Raw genomic sequence first — 17077 nt, 5'->3', positions numbered from 1 at the left:
GGGGATAAGCCCTGGGATTTCTTTGGAAGGACTGATGCTAAAGCTGAAACTCCAATACTTTGGCCACCTCATGCGAAGAGTTGACTCATTGGAAAAGACTCTCTGATGCTGGGAGGGATTGGGGGCAGGAGGAGAAGGGGACGACAGAGGATGAGATGGCTGGATGGCATCACTGACTCGATGGACGTGAGTCTGAGTGAACTCCGGGAGTTGGTGATGGACAGGGAGGCCTGGCGTGCTGCGATTCATGGGGTCGCAAAGAGTCGGAAACGACTGAGAGACTGAACTGAACTGAACTGAATGCCATATAAGAAGTGTAATAAGAGAAGAAAACAAAAGCGTTAGGAGCCTGGAGGAAAGTCATCTAATTCAGCTTGAAGCATGCATGGGTTTGTGAGTCTAGATGAGATTGAGTGGACAGGATCAAGGAACATTACTGGGAAGTGGTGATAGTAGAAGGGAGTTTTAGTGAAATGCTGAAGTCTGTGTGTGTGTTTGTGTGTGTGTGTGCAGCAAAGCAAAATTGCAGGGGGAGGCAGGGAAATACAACCCTAAAAAGGTACAGAGGTGAGAAATATCAAGGTGAGGGATGGGGGTTGAGGACAGCTTTAAGTAGCTGTGTCCCTAGAACACACTGTAAGGGCAAGAGGGAGAGAAAATGAGTATGAGAGATTCATACAGAATATTCCAGCAACAAAATGCTTGAATAAGGATTGACTATAAGAAAAATGCAGCAAGAATCATATACTTGGTCCTCCTTGAATCTATTTACTTCAGAAATGGAAACTTTAGATATTAACTATATAATTTGGATTGAGGGGACAACTAGCATAATAGAGACTGGTAGTAATCGGGTTCTAGGAGTCGGACAGACTGAGTGACTTCACTTTCACTTTTCACTTTCATGCATTGGAGAAGGAAATGGCAACCCACTCCAGGGTTCTTGCCTGGAGAATCCCAGGGACGGGGAAGCCTGGTGGGCTGCTGTCTCTGGGGTTGCACAGAGTCGGACACAACTGAAGCGACTTAGCAGCAGCAGCAGTAATGGGTTATTTTGCTAATTAACTGGAACTTTTACAAAAAACATTTCCTTAATAGAAAATACTGTGTGGAATGTTGCAAACCCACAGTTTGCAACTGGCAAGCACACTTCACTGGTCCTTAGGGAGCTTAAGTTTGAAGTCTGAGGGCATTACTGCTAGATAAAGCTTTTCATTTGAAAACCCTTAAAAAATCTGGATTTCTAAAAAAATTTTTTTAAATACTGAGCAAACTATAAGAAGAAAAAATCATTATCAATACTAAAAGTAACTGTGATAAGGCAGGATAAAGCAAGATGAAGTGATTTTTTAGAACAGACATTTGTTCTATCAATATATATTCTTTTTTATTGTGGTAAAATATATTGTGGTCTCAAGCAAGATAACTTAGGCTTCCTTACAGCACGGTGGCTGTGTTCTAAGAGTGCAAAAACCTAGACTGCCAGGCTTCTTCAGTCCAAGGCCCAGAAAATACCTTCTGCTGATTTTTATTGGTCAAAGCAAGTCACAAGTGAGCTTAATATAAAAGTTGGGGAAATAGAGTCCACCTCTTGGTGGGGGAAATGTGACAAAGCAATTGTGGTCATCTTCAATCTACCACAGTATTTATATTCAAAATTATGAATTTATATACCTAAAACAAAACAAACAACAAACCAAAAACCCCTTTGTCTCTATTAGATTTTCTGTAAGGACCACATGCTTTGGTTGCTTTAAGTTATCTTTTTATGGGGCTGAAGGTAAAGGGTTAAGGGGAAATAGTAACTTACTGGTGTGTACTGTCATAACTGGCATGTTTATTTCTGTGTTCTTTTTTTTTATAGATCTGAAAAGGAATTTGCATCCAGAATATATATTACAAACTTTTACACTAATGCCAAAGACACTATAAGAAAATAACAAACATCCTTTATGAATATTGACATAAAAATCCTGGACAAAATACCAGCAAATCAAAGTAGTACATTAAAAGGGTTATATACCATGACCAAGTGGGACCTACTTCTGGAATTTCAGAATGGGTCAACAGACAAAAATTAATCAAGGTAATATTTCACATCAGTAGAATGCAGGAAAAAAACCGAATCATCTCAGTTGATGCAATAAAAGAATTTGACAAAGTTCAACATCCTTTCATGACAAAAAACACTTAGTAAAACAGAAATAGAAGTTAACTTCCACACCACAATAAAGGCTATACATGAAAAACCCACTGCCAACAACACAGTGGCAAAAGACAGAAAGCCTGCCTGCCCAGAACAAGGAACAATGCCCACTTTTGCCACTTCCAGTCAACATTATATGAGACGTTCTAGCCAGAGCAAGCAGGCAAGAAAAAGAAAGAAAAGGCATTCAAATTAGGAAGAAGCAACACTATCCCTATTCACAGCTGACATGACCTTGTATCTGAGAAAACCCCAAAGATTACACATACAAAGTTAGAGCTAAAATTTAGCAAGGTTCTGTGGTCTTATTTTAAACTTTCTGATGATACTGTTGTCTTTGTTTTCTCTCTTCTACCGGTTATACGATTGTTGCTCTATTGGTATCTTTTGCAGTTAACAGTAGTGGGGAATTCTGAATTAACTCTATAGCAATCTAGATATATTAAATTTAGCTATATCTCTTTAATTCTTAAGGTCATAAAAGTAAATTTTGATTCTACTCCCTTATAATATACGGCCAAAAATTCAGTGTCCCGTTAATTTTCCATGGTCTGTCTTTACTACAAAGTTTTTATTTCATTTAGGGTTATAGATACAGCTCATTTTTATACATCATTTTTTGTCACTTGACTCTACTTTTTCACCCAATAGTTCTAGGATTTCTCATTGAATTCTTCAATTATATCTATAATAGCTTATTAATAATTATCTAGATTTTACACTGTTTCCAGAAACCCACCAGTTTTTTTGACACTTGCTGGATCTATCTTCAAGTATTCTTCTTGGGAAGGACACATAGTGATATATCCTTTAATCCTTGCCTGACTGAGACTCTTGCCATAGATATGTCATCTAGATTTTATAATGTAATTCTTGCTTCTCAATCTTTTTATGCCTTGAAATTTTATAGATAACATTCTTTTGTTTTTCTTTCATTAAAAAAAAGAAACGAGCATTCTTATTGCTGCGTATTTCTGAAAAGTGATTATATAATGTTCCTTTTTGTTCCTGAATTTAAGTTTTAAAAATTATTACTGTTCATTTAGATGTGGTTGCTTAGTTGATCAGTCATGTCCAACTCTTTGTAACCCCATGGACTATAGCCCACCAGGCCCTTCTGTCAATGGGATTTCCCAGGCAAGAATACTGGAGTGGGTTGCCATTTCCTACTCCAGATTTAGATGTAGGTTCTTCTAACTAATTTTGCCTAGACCCTGGTAATTCACTTTGAGTCATGATTTTTCTTTACTCAGAAAAGTTTTGTCTGTTAGATCCATGACTATTGCTTCCCTCATACTGCCCTGGTTTCTGAATTTGGAAAATTACTATCCAAGTCTGACTTCGCATATAAGCCTTTCATATTTTTTATTACCTCTGCATTTTTTACTCTGCTTCTGAATGGGTATCTCCTGTGTCTTTCATAGTATAGATATGAATTTAGAAATTATTTATGCTGTCTATAATCAATATCAAAGCAAATTTACATTTTTATATTATATTTTTTCTTATACTATTTCCTTATTTTAGCTATATTTGTATCTGACTTTATCTCAGCTTTGATTTTTTTTCTATGCTTGCTTGCTCTTTATTCAAAGAAGCTCTTTAACTTTTCCTTTTTGAATCTTTTTGAGAAACCAAGCAGAAATTTTTTCTCATTTTTACCAGCTTCCTATAGGATAAGTCAGGCTTTTCTGAGGCTTTGGGGTAATAAACTCTTTCCCTTAAGTAGCAATATTATTAGCCTTCTTTTTTATAAAAATGGTTTCCCAGATGACTAAAATGCAGCAAAAGGAATATTAACTAGAGGTAGAAAAAGGAAAAATAAGGAGAACGACCTTAAATAAATCTAGGGATCAACCAATATAAAATGCCTAGCCTGTAGGCATTTGGTATTTGTGGATGGCTATTTGGACTATGTCTGTAAGGAGCAAAGGGCGATACACCAGCCACGGTATCCATAAGGCAAATCCTTAAGAAAAAAGAGCAATTGTTAGGAGAAGCTCAGATACTAAGATAAGGTAGAAAGTGTCCTTGAGGTTGCATATACAAGGGATTCTCTGTACTGTAATTGCTCAATATCCTCAATAATACTTGAGAGATAACATGATCAATTTCATATGGCTAATGAAATGGACTAAGACTTTACCCCAAATGCAATTCAATAGGAAGATATTTAGAGTGTGTCCAAGTGTATGTGAATTTCATTCATATTCTTTGAGTGGTCCCCCATAAGCTCTGCTTCCTTCAGGTAGGCTTTTGCTGTGTTTTGGATAACTTGATTTTGAAATTATTCTCTTTGGCAATTATTTGGAATATAATTTCTTTTTCAGTGCTATTTAAAACTGTATCTTAATGAAATGTCAAACTAGATACCCTCCCCCTTGTGAAAGTACTAGAGCCTAGCAAAAAACACATGACTGAAAAAAATGAACATAAAGCTGGTCTATTTCCATGCAGAGGATTACCAGAAGTCAAGGCATTACCAATGAGCAGAATGAAAATTCTTTTTAGAAAATAATTTATATCTATCTTAATTCATGGACAACTAAAGCCCCAAAGTTCTTCTTCTAGACTTTGACTACAACAATTTTAGCATGGAAATCTTTACTGTAAGTATACTCAAATACTCAACTGTATGCATAACACCAACCCAATAAAGTATTCGGAATGTATTGTTTTGAGCAATGCTATCTTCTATTGTGTTCTCTAAAACACTGTCACCTAAATAAAGCAACTAAAGCAACACAAAGCAACTAAATGAGTTGATTATTGCGCTGTGCTTAGTCACTCAGTGATGTCCAACTCCTTGTGACTCCATGGACTGTAGCCCGCCAGGCTACTCTGTCCATAGAATTCTGCAGGCAAGAATACTGGAGTGGGTTGCCATGCCCTTCTCCTGGGAATCTTCCCAACCCAGGGATTGAATCGGGGTCTCCTGTATTGCAGGCAGATTCTTTACCAGCTGAGCCACCAGGGAAGCCCAGAGTTTATTATTAAATATACATAAATTAAAATTTGGGGCAATATTACAAAAGTAAGTTTTTGGCTTTGAAAGTCAGGTATCCATCATCATGCTTTGATCAAAAAATGAGGTCATATCTCATATATTTGAAAATTCTTTTTTGTCTATAGGATATTTTTTCCCCATCACACTAAACAACTGCTGAAATGGTCTCACCTAAATCTTTGAAGGGCTTTTGATGAGTTTTTCTTTTTAACTTAGTGTTCTCTTTGGGATAGGGGTAGTGAACTGACAAAAAATTACAAATCAGAAATACCACAAAATCTCACTGACTGGATCATTAACCTCTGTAACATTTTTATATATTTTTGGTTATGTGTTCTTGGGCAACTTTTCTCCAAAAAAATTACAAGATCATCTGTGAAAGTGTTTTTTTTTCCTCAAAAACTGCCTGAGAATGCCTATTTGTCAATAGGCAGAACTGTCTCTCCTGGAGATTCGAGACCGAGACAATCCCGCCTGGAAGAGGTCAGTGGGAATATCATTCTGTGTGCTTTCTCCCACAGTTCCCCTCTCCCTAAAAGACAGATAAGAGTAGAGAGAGGATAAAATGAGTTTCACTGTGTGGCTTGAAGGTATGAAGAAATCTTAAGGGGCTCCGTGCAGCCTGAGGGGGCAGTGGCAACGGGGTTAGGCTTGACGGAATGAGTACATGTGGCCCTACTGGCAGCTTCCCTGAGTCTCTATAGAGCTAAGAGCAGAGAGGTGGCTTTCCCAAAAGGGGAGCCTAAGCTGTGTCCCTCTGAGCTGTCAATTTGCACCTTCATGAATTCCTTGACTATATGTTACCACAATGATTCAACTACAGCTGTCCTCATGGCAAACAACAAACCTGTTTCCCCCATAGAAATGGAGCGTGTGTATGTCTGCATGTATATATTGGGGAGGGGGGAGGGATCCTTAAAGAATATAATACCAAATTTTTCAAGTGTCAGTGTAAAATATGGTAAAAAGCACCCACATGAAAACCAATTATCCCTCTGCTGCTCCAAAAGAAAGACTGTTCTAGTGAGGAACTGACCCTTGTGACAAACCAGAATGAAATGGCGCATTTTAAGGAGAATCTTTTCATTGGGAGTGCCTGGAGGGGCTGATGAGGGCCACAGTATGGAGACCGCTCCCATACCCATAGATGCTGCTGCTTAAGGCTGTATTTCAACACGATGAACGTCATTACTGTTATATGACAAGATGACAAATACTACCCCATGAACCACAGCACATAAAAGGGAAAAATAACATTTTCTCACCTTGGGAGGGCTTGAAAGGTCCATCGAGCTGCAGATGCTGGTTTATATTATTTTGCCAAGAAGGTTTCAACCTAGAGATGGTTCAAAGAGAAGAATTTTAACTAAGGAGGAGCCTGAGATAAAACAAGGATTGAGCAAGAAGTCAGTCTGGCAATGCAAGATGAACTTTGATGAAATATTCTAAATCTAACTTTCTAAAGGGGTCTCTGATTTCTCTTCTTTACATCTTTACATTTGAATAGGTGAATATGATCCCCCCAAAGCAGACTATCCCAAAATAAGAGAAAACAAAGCAGTGCTCTAATAAACATAGACTTCCAAACATTCAGTTTCTAGTTCTCACCTTGATTGGATATCACTTACGAGTAGATAATTTCTTTTCATTGCTTCTCCAGGCTGGAACTAGATAAAAACTTATCCATACGATCAACAGTCATTTTGTTAGTCAGCTCCACTAACAGATGCAGGCTCACACATCAAATCTGCTGTCATTCAATTGAGCTGTCCCCTTAAATATGCAGGCTTGATTGAGTGATTCAATTTTTCACACCCTGATCAAACAAATATCATCCAGAATGGCTATTTTTTCTCACTCTGGGTTGTTTAAGTTCAACAAGTGTCAGGGGAATTGAATGGGCCACAGTAGTAGGAAAATCATCTGAGAGATTCTTTGAAGTCCCTGTTCTTACAAGGGAATGATAATGGGCATTTGTAGATTTCACCCAAAGCACTGCCAAAGAATGTTCAAACTACTGCACAATTGCACTCATCTCACATACTAGTAAAGTAAGGCTCAAAATTCTCCAAGCCAGGCTTATACAGTATGTGAATCATGAACTTCCAGATGTTCAAGCTAGATTTAGAAAAGGCAGAGGAACCAGAGATCAAATTGCCAACATCTGTTGGATCACAGAAAAAGCAAGAGTTCCAGAAAAACATCTACTTCTGCTTTATTGACTACGCCAAAGCCTTTGACTGTATGGATCACAATAAACCGTGGAAAATTATTCAAGAGATGGGAATACCAGACCATCTGACCTGCCTCCTGAGAAATCCGTATGCAGGTCAAGAAGCAACAGTTAGAACAGGACATGGAACAACAGACTGGTTCCAAATTGGGAAAGGAGTACATCAAGGCTATATATTGTCATCCTGCTTATTTAACTTATCTGAAGAGTATATCATATGAAATGCTGGGCTGGACAAAGCACAATCTGGAATCAAGACTGTCAGGAGACATACAGATGGCTAACAAACACATGAAAAGATGCTCAACATCACTCATTATCAGAGAAATGCAAATCAAAACCACTATGAGGTACCATCTCACGCTGGTCAGAATGGCTGCGATCCAAAAGTCTACAAGCAATAAATGCTGGAGAGGGTGTGGAGAAAAGTGAACCCTCTTAAACTGTTGGTGGGAATGCAAACTAGTACAGCCACTATGGAGAACAGTGTGGAGATTCCAGCAATCCCACTGCTGGGCATACACGCTGAGGAAACCAGAATCGAAAGAGACACGTGTACCCCAATGTTCATTGCAGCACTGTTTATAATAGCCAGGACATGGAAGCAACCTAGATGTCCATCAGCAGATGAATGGATAAGAAAGCTGTGGTACATATACACAATGGAGTATTACTCAGTCATTAAAAAGAATACATTTGAATCAGTTCTAATGAGGTGGATGAAACTGGAGCCTATTAAACAGAGTGAAGTAAGCCAGAAAGAAAAACACCAATACAGTATACTAACGCATATATATGGAATTTAGAAAGATGGTAACAATAACCCTGTGTACGAGACAGCAAAAGAGACACTGATGTATAGAACAGTCTTTTGGACTCTGTGGGAGAAGGCGAGGGGGGATGATTTTGAGAGAATAGCATTGAAACATATATATTATCATACGTGAAACAGATTACCAGTCCAGGTTTGATGCATGAGACAGGGTGCTCAGGGCTGGTACGCTGGGATGACCCAGATGGATGGGATAGGGAGGGAGGCGGGAGAGGGGTTCAGGATGGGGAACACATGTACACCCATGGCTGATTCATGTCAATGTATGGCAAAACCACTACAATATTGTAAAGTAATTAGCCTCCAATTAAAATAAATTAATTAAAAAAAAAAAGCAAGAATGAAAAAAAAAAAAAAGACACAGATGACAGCACCCTTATGGCATAAAGCAAAGAAGAACTACAGAGCCTCTTGATGAAAGTGAAAGAGGAGAGTGAAAAAGTTGGCTTTAAAACTCAACATTCAGAAAACTAAGATCATGGCATCTGGTACCATCACTTCATGGCAAATAGATGGGGAAACAATGGCAACAGTGACAGACTTTATTTTTTTGGACTCCAAAATCACTGCAGATTGTGACAGTAGCCATGAAATTAAAAGATGCTTGCTCCTTGGAAGAAAAGCTATGACAAACCTAGACAGCATATTAAAAAGCAGAGACACTACTTTGTCAACAATGGTCCATCTAGTCAAAGGTATGGTCTTTTCAGTAGTCATGTATGGATGTGAGAGTTGGACTATAAAGAAAGCTGAGTGTCAAAGAATTGATGCTTTTGAACTGTGGTGTCAGAGAAGACTCTTGAGAGTCCCTGGACTGCAAGGAGATCCAACCAATCCATCCTAAAGGAAATCAGTCCTGAATGTTTATTGGAAGGACTGATGTTGAAGCTGAAACTCCAATACTTTGGCCACCTAATGCAAAGAACTGACTCACTGGAAAAGACCCTGATGCTGGGAAAGATCGAAGGCAGGAGGAGAAGGGGATGACAGAGGATGAGATGGTTGGATGGCATCACCATTGTGATCGACATGAGTTTGAGCAAGCTCTGGGAGTTGGTGATGGACAGGGAAGCCTGGCGTGCTGCAGTCCACGGGTTGCAAAGAGTTGGACACGACTGAGCAACTGAACTGAAGTGAGATTTCAAAATAAGTTTGTGGGCACAAGGATGGTCAAATTGCATTCTTGTAAAAACGCAGTACTGTTTAGGAGCTGTGATTTTAAAATTTATTATTTTAGCTCCTAGGTAACCTCCACCTCTGAAGACAATTTATTTACAGCCTATTAGTGGAATGATTAGGTCTTGGCTGTTTGGATGGTGGTGGCAGGGGACACAGGATTGACAGTGAGCTTTAGAGGTATGTGTCACAAGCAAAATCAAGTTCATATAAGGGGTGAGAACAAAGATTCACATTTCAGAGCATCAGATTTTGCTGACATATTTATAGAAAATTCAGGTGTCTTCTCTATATAGCTTTTATTGTTGCCTCTGTATTACCTCTTCATGATAGGTTATCAAAATCTACAAAATAATTGGGAATTTCAAGGATAAAAATAAATGGTGCAGAGAAGTCCTAATTAAGTGTCTAGGCTCTGGACTACCTGTCATGTTCATATCCCGCATGCACTCATCATCTAGCAGCCATTTGACCACGGATGAGTGAGTTCCTCTGAACCTCAGTGTTTGCAGCTGTGAAAAGGGGATAAGACCAGCAATACCTGACAGCACTGGAATGAGGATTAACTGACCCTGTGCACACACAGCTTTTAGCACGGTGCCTGTAACATCACATCCATTTAATAAATGATCATCACCATTTTGAGATGTGACAAAAGTAATCTTCGGGAAGGTAGCACTTGCTGAAGAGGTACTTTTTTCATGTGAACCAAGTAAAACCAACTTGATTAAGGGTTTGACTACCAGATTTCCACATTTTCCCTTGCTTGGCTTTCCTTTCATTTTCCATCCATTCACCATTACAACTTCATAATTCTGAATACAACCCAGTTCAGGAAAATTCTGCTAGAAGAGAGGAGAGTGGGAAGATGATGGGTGTTGGGGCGCTCCCCATGAAAATGAACAGAATGAACAAATAAAAAGAAACCAGTCATCTACCACTCAGTGTAGGCAGCTTAGTACAGGAACTGGTATAAGCTATCTGTTGAAACACATTGTTACACAATGTGAGATATATCAATTAGCATGATTTTCTTGGCTACCATTAATATGGAGTACCAAGGGGTGAAGACAGGTATGTTTGTGCAATGCATGACCCTCCGTGCATGCATACATATATATTTATGCTCACAAAAATGCAAATTACCTTTTGACATTAATCCTCTTACAATTACAATAAATTCTGTCCTCAACTCTGCATGACATTGCTGGCAAAAGACACAGTTGCTGGATAAGCATTTGATGCACTGACAGCAGCCCCTGGACTCAAACACTGATTTGCTGGTGTTCTGCCATCTTCTATAAAGTAAAGATCATGTCCTCCGCATCAATGATAGAGAAATCTTCAAAAAAGGGGTTGGTTAAAAATGAGCATTTTAGTAAAAAATATTTGCTATTCCTCTGTCACTGCCTGAGATAGGAAGATGTGGAGTCAATTTAGTGAGCTTCAATTGCAGCTGACTTTGGAAGGAATAATATACTCATGTCTCTATGGATGCATATCGAATAGGGAGTTCTTTCCAGAGCTGTGATTTTGTAGATTGCAACCTGATCAGACTTCCAAACATAGAGTCTCCCCTTAAAACAGGGAGTGGTAAAGCGCTAGATCATGCAAGACCAGTGATTCAAGGGCTTCCCAATTCATTTCTAAAACATATATGGGAAGTTCTCCATTTTATTTACTTTCTTGTCACGCTTGACATCAGGAAGATGTCTATAAAGGGGCTAAGCATTATAGATAAGCAAGATCAGGAACTGCCTTTACGAGACCTCAGAGGTCTAAGAAAGGGCTCTCGCCCCTTACAGCCCATACACAAACCCTATGATGTCTAAAATGCCACATAAAACCTGCATGCTAAAGTCATTTTCTTTGAAGCTGCAAGTTTGGTAGGGAGGCATTAAAAGTAGCTGAGGTGGTGAGTATCTGAGGAAGGGACAGTGCAGTCAGAGGTCTTCCTCTGTGCTGTCATGCTGTTTTGTGCAGCACCAGCTTCAGAGGTGGTAACAGTGAGTGACCTTCAGGGACTGAGACTATAATGAACTGCTGAGTGGATGCAATTAAAATGAGCACAAAATTGAAAAGCAGCAATGTGACAAAGTAAACTGGCTCTATTTTGGGGAGACCTTTTGAAAAATACCCCACATGTAACCTGAGATGCCAACACTACCACATAATGATTTTACCTTCTCAGAGGAAGCGTACACAAAAAACAGTGAGGATCTCAAGCAGGGCATCCCAGGGTATCTCTTCTATACAATGAGTTGTCTGTTGGTGAGAAAAAAGAATGTGTAAAACCATTAAACATTCTAGTAAAAGCCCATCTTCTTCTTGAAATCTCACATTTTGCCTTTTACATTTCTATAAAATAATAAGCAGACACTCATCCATTGATGTTCTAAGTGAGACATGAAAACATAGTGTTTGGCCATTAACATGGTCTTTATTCCTGTCTTAAGTTAGACAAAAAGAGATGGGAAAATTTTCCTCTCCTTTGTAATGTTTATCCAGCACTGACAGCAAAAGCTTGGCTGTAAGTCCTGAGCAAAATTCTTTGGGATTCAGCAGCATGGTTATGTGTCCTATGAGAAGCTTTGATGCCCATGAATGTTCAGATAGCTGAAGACAACCACTTCCAGACAGAGGGAAGGAGGTTTCAGGAACACTTGGCTTTGCAACTGGTAAGGAATGAAGAGAGAATAAAATCCCTGAACTAGTTTCTTCTTGGCCTCATGTGTCTTATTAGAAAGCAAGGATAATCTAGAAACCCTGCATGCTAGGTGAGTCTAGAAAGGAGCCATCTTGGCAGCTTTGGTCAGGGTACTAGGGAATAGTTGGCAGGTAAAAAAAGGCAAAACCACAATGGTAACCATGATGGTGTGATCACTCACCTAGAGCCAGACAACCTAGAATGCAAAGTCAAGTGGGCCTTAGGAAGTATCACTACAAACAAAGCTAGTGGAGGTAATGGGATTCCAGGTAAGCTATTTGAAATCCTAAAAGATGATGCTGTGAAAGTGCCACACTCAATATGCCAGCAAATTTGGAAAACTCAGCAGTGGCCACGGGACTATAAAAGGTCAATTTTCATCCCAATCCCAAAGACAGGCAATGCCAAAGAATGTTCAAACTATTGCACAATTGTACTCATCTCACATACTAGCAAAGGCAGGCTCAAAATTCTCCAAGTAACAGTACGTGAACCTTGACTTTCCAGAAATTCAAGCTGGATTTAGAAAAGGGAGAGGAACCAGAGATCAAATTGCCAACACCCATTGGATCATGGCACCCCACTCCAGTACTCTTGCCTGGAAAATCCCATGGACGGAGGAGCCTGGTAGGCTGCAGTCCATGGGGTTGCAAAGAGTCGGACATGACTGAGCGACTTCACTTTCACTTTTCACTTTCATACACTGGAGAAGAAAATGGCAACCCACTCCAGTGTTCTTTCCTGGAGAATCCCAGGGATGGGGGAGCCCGGTGGGCTGCCTTCTCTGGGGTCGCAAAGAGTCGGACACGACTGAAGCGACTTAGCAGCAGCAGCATTGGATCATTGAAAAAGCAAGAGAATTCTAGAAAAACATCTACTTCTGATTGACTATACTAAAACCTTTCATTATGTAGATCATAACAAACTGTGGGAAATTCTTAGAGATGGGAATACCAGACCTGCCTCCTGAGAAATCTGTACACAGGTCAAGAAGCAAGAGATAGAACTGGACGTGGAACAATGGGCTGGTTCCAAATTGGGAAAGGACTACGTCAAGGCTATATATCGCCACCCTGCTCATTCAACTTCTATGCAGAGTACATCATGCAAAATGCCAGGCTGGATGAAGCACAAGCTGGAATCAAGATTGATGGGAGAAACATCAATAACCTCAGATCTGCAATGATAGCAACCTTATGGCAGAAACAAAAGAGGAATGAAAGAGACTCGATGAAAGGGAAAGAGTAGAGTAAAAAAGCTGGCTTAAAACTCAACATTCAAAAAATGAAGATTATGGCATCTGGCCCCATCACTTCATTCCAAATAGATGGAAAACAATGGAAATAGTGAGAGATTTTCCTTTTCTTGGGTTCCCAAATCACTGCAGATGGTGACTGCAGCCATGAAATTAAAAGATGCAGTTCTATTTCCAGTTTTTTTAAGGAATCTCCACACTGTTCTCCATAGTGGCTGTACTAGTTTGCATTCCGACCAACGGTGTAAGAGGGTTCCCTTTTCTCCACACCCTCTCCAGCATTTATTGCTTGTAGACTTTTGGATCGCAGCCATTCTGACTGGCGTGAAATGGTACCTCATAGTGGTTTTGATTTGCATTTCTCTGATAATGAGTGATGTTGAACATTTTTTCATGTGTTTGTTAGCCATCTGTATGTCTTCTTTGGATAAATGTCTATTTAGTTCTTTGGCCCATTTTTTGATTGGGTCATTTATTTTTCTGGAGTTGAGCTGGAGGAGTTGCTTGTATGTTTTTGAGATTAGTTGTTTGTCAGTTGCTTCATTTGCTATTATTTTCTCCCATTCTGAAGGCTGTATTTTCACCTTGCTTATAGTTTCCTTTGATATGCAGAAGCTTTTAAGTTTAATTAGGTCCCATTTGTTTATTTTTGCTTTTATTTCCAATATTCTGGGAGGTGGGTCATAGAGGATCCTGCTGCGATGTATGTCAGAGAGTGTTTTGCCTATGTTCTCCTCTAGGAGTTTTATAGTTTCTGGTCTTACGTTTAGATCTTTAATCCATTTTGAGTTTATTTTTGTGTATGGTGTTAGAAAGTGCCTTAAGATCCAGCAATCCCACTGCTGTGCTTACACACTGAGGAAACCAGAATTGAAAGAGACACATGTACCCCAATGTTCATCACAGCACTGTTTATAATAGCCAGGACACAGAAGCAATCTAGATGTCCATCAGCAGATGAATGGATAAGAAAGCTATGGTACATATACACAATGGAGTATTATTCAGCCATTAAAAATAATACATTTGAATCAGTTCTAATGAGGTGGATGAAACTGGAGCCTATTATACAGAGTGAAGTAAGCCAGAAAGAAAAACACCAATACAGTATACTAACACATATATATGGAATTTAGAAAGACGGTAACAATAACCCTGTATACGAGACAGTAAAAGAGACACTGATATATAGAACAGTCTTTTGGACTCTGTGGGAGAGGGAGAGGGTGGGATGATTTGGGAGAATGGCATTGAAATATGTATAATATCATATATGAAATGAGTCGCCAGTATACTGGATGCTTGGGGCTGTTGCACTGGGACGACCCAGAGGGATGGTATGGGGAGGGAGGAGGGAGGAGGGTTCAGGATGGGGAACACATGTATACCTGTGGCAGATTCGTTTTGATATATGGCAAAACCAATACAATATTGTAAAGTTAAATAAAATAAAATTTAAAAAAAATAAAAAAATAGGACATGAAAAAAAATAAAAAATAAAAGACGCTTGCTCCTTGGAAGAAAAGCAATAACAAACTGAGACAGCATATTAAATAGCAGAGACATTACTTTGCCAACAAAAATCCATATAGTCAAAGCTATGGTTTTACCAGTAGTCATTTATGGATGTGACAGTTGGGCAATAAAGAAGGCTGACTGCCGAAGAATTGATGCTTTTGAACTACGGTGTTGGATAAGACTTTTGAGAGTCTTTTGGACTGCAAGGAGATCAAAACCAGTCAATCCTAAAGGAAATCAGTCCTGAAAATTCATTGGGAGGACTGATGCTGAAGCTGAAGCTCTAATACTTTGGCCACCTGATGAAAACAGCTGACTCATTAGAAAAGACCCCAATGCTGGGAAAGATTGAAGGCGGGAAGAGAAGGGGACAACAGAGGACGAGATGGTTGAATGGTATCACCAACTCAATGGACATGAGTTTGAGCAGGCTCTGCGAGATGGTGAAGGACAAGGAAGCCTGGCATGCTGCAGTCCTTGGGGTCAGAAAGAGTTGGACACAACTGAGCGACTGAAAAACAACAACAAAAATGCATAACTCAGGGATGTGGAAATTCACCTTTTTATCATGAACATTCCTCAAATGTAAGTCCATTGAATAATACAAATGTAAGACACTATGTACATGTTAAGAAGAAATGGTAGAAATGTCATGCTGGGTACTGGACTCATGAATAAGAATAGCTAGTAGTATACCTCAAAAAGAAGCAAATTGCTCATCATGATTAAGCATCAATTTGTGAATGGTCACTGAACTCTGCTGCTTTCAAAGTTCTTTCAATCTGTCTAGCTGAGTGTACAGTTTTTTTTTTTTTTTAAATACAGTTTTATGTCTCGTGTATTTACAGGAGAAGGTTCTAATGTTTGTATCTCCATTCATCTTCATATTTCTTCAATTTAATCATTTAGAGCTTAACTATACCTTGTGCCGGAGAAGGCAATGGCAACCCACTCCAGTACTCTTGCCTGGAAAATCCCACGGATGGAGGAGCCTGGTGAGTTGCAGTCCATGGGGTCACTAAGAGTCGGATACGACTGAGCGACTTCACTTTCACTTTTTCACTTTCATGCATTGGAGAAGGAAATGGCAACCCACTCCAGTGTTCTTGCCTGGAGAATCCCAGGGGCAGGACAGCCTGGTGGGCTCATGTCTATGGGGTCACACAGAGTCGGACACGACTGAAGCGACTAAGCAGCAGCAGCATACCTTGTGCCAGGCACTGTCCAACTGCAGGGGCTTCTGTGATAAAATAAATTCAGTTTCATCTCTGTCCTCATAGAACATTCCAGAAGATGCGATAGGCATTAATAAAATCATCATACTAATGTAAAATTCCATCTTTAGTGATAGGAAGGAAAGGTTAATTATGTTGTGAGAACAGAAGCTGGGTTGGTAGACATGGTCTGTGGGGTAAGGAAAGTGTACTGTAAAAAAACAAAGACACAGATGACACCTAAATTATGAACTGGATGATTTAGGTAAAGAGGTCGGGGGAAGAGAATTCCAGGCAGAAGGAATAGTATTTTCAAATGCCTTGTGGCAGGAAAAATTGGGGCATATCCAAGGGATTAAAGAGGCCTGAGCTGCAGAGAGTAAGGGAACATGGCAGGAATGAGGTTGGTGAGGCAGGTCTGGATCTCATAGGGCATTGTAGGCCACTTTAAAGATATTGTTTGTCCTTAGATTATTGGGAGGCCTAGAAATATCAGGTTTTTAAAAATTGGTAGTGCTGTAAAACAGGATATTCTTGTTTATTTTTAATGTTGAAGACATTCATACAATGCAGTGTTTCTAGAAAACAGGGTATTTCTGAGGGCTGTCACATGTGACTCCTTGGGTTGCATATTGCATTTTCACATCTTTCTTAACTATTGTGACTGAATAGACTTCAGGGAAGCCTTGGTTAGACATTCTCTGATCAGCAAACATGACACATTTCTCTAAATGGAGAATCAAAAGACACACTTCAAAGTGAAAGTTGTGGGAAAGGAATCTAAATTGGTTAAGTGTCAGATACATCCATGATGTCTCCTTTATATCTCATTGTTGAAAAAGCTAACACTCCTCTATTAGTTGTATTTGTGGGTATGAGGGGTGTGTGTGTGTAAATTTTCCAAGGCAAGGAGATTGGAATTCATTACC

The 17077-nt window shown here is 39.4% G+C and overlaps 1 long non-coding RNA gene across 7 annotated transcripts in view; it reads right to left on the bottom strand.

Annotated features, from left to right (window-relative positions):
• The window catches only part of LOC139182678 (uncharacterized), a 230868-nt gene that overhangs the window by 187884 nt on the left and 25907 nt on the right, over positions 1 to 17077 (bottom strand). For 3 of the 7 annotated variants that reach the window (XR_011566197.1, XR_011566193.1, XR_011566194.1), the window contains exons 2-3: positions 11638 to 11719; positions 6479 to 6549 (exon numbers count right to left, since the gene is read on the bottom strand). This is a non-coding gene — a long non-coding RNA (uncharacterized lncRNA). Of the gene's footprint in view, positions 1 to 6478; positions 6550 to 10600; positions 10797 to 11637; positions 11720 to 17077 lie in introns of all 7 variants that reach the window. The other 4 variants (XR_011566195.1, XR_011566196.1, XR_011566199.1 and 1 more) reach the window with 2 other exon arrangements.

The sequence above is a fragment of the Bos indicus genome, chromosome 4, assembly GCF_029378745.1.
Source record: "Bos indicus isolate NIAB-ARS_2022 breed Sahiwal x Tharparkar chromosome 4, NIAB-ARS_B.indTharparkar_mat_pri_1.0, whole genome shotgun sequence".
Classification (NCBI taxonomy): domain Eukaryota; kingdom Metazoa; phylum Chordata; class Mammalia; order Artiodactyla; family Bovidae; genus Bos; species Bos indicus.
The sequence above is the reverse complement of the archived record's forward strand: the minus strand, read 5'-3'. Positions and strand labels throughout refer to the sequence as shown.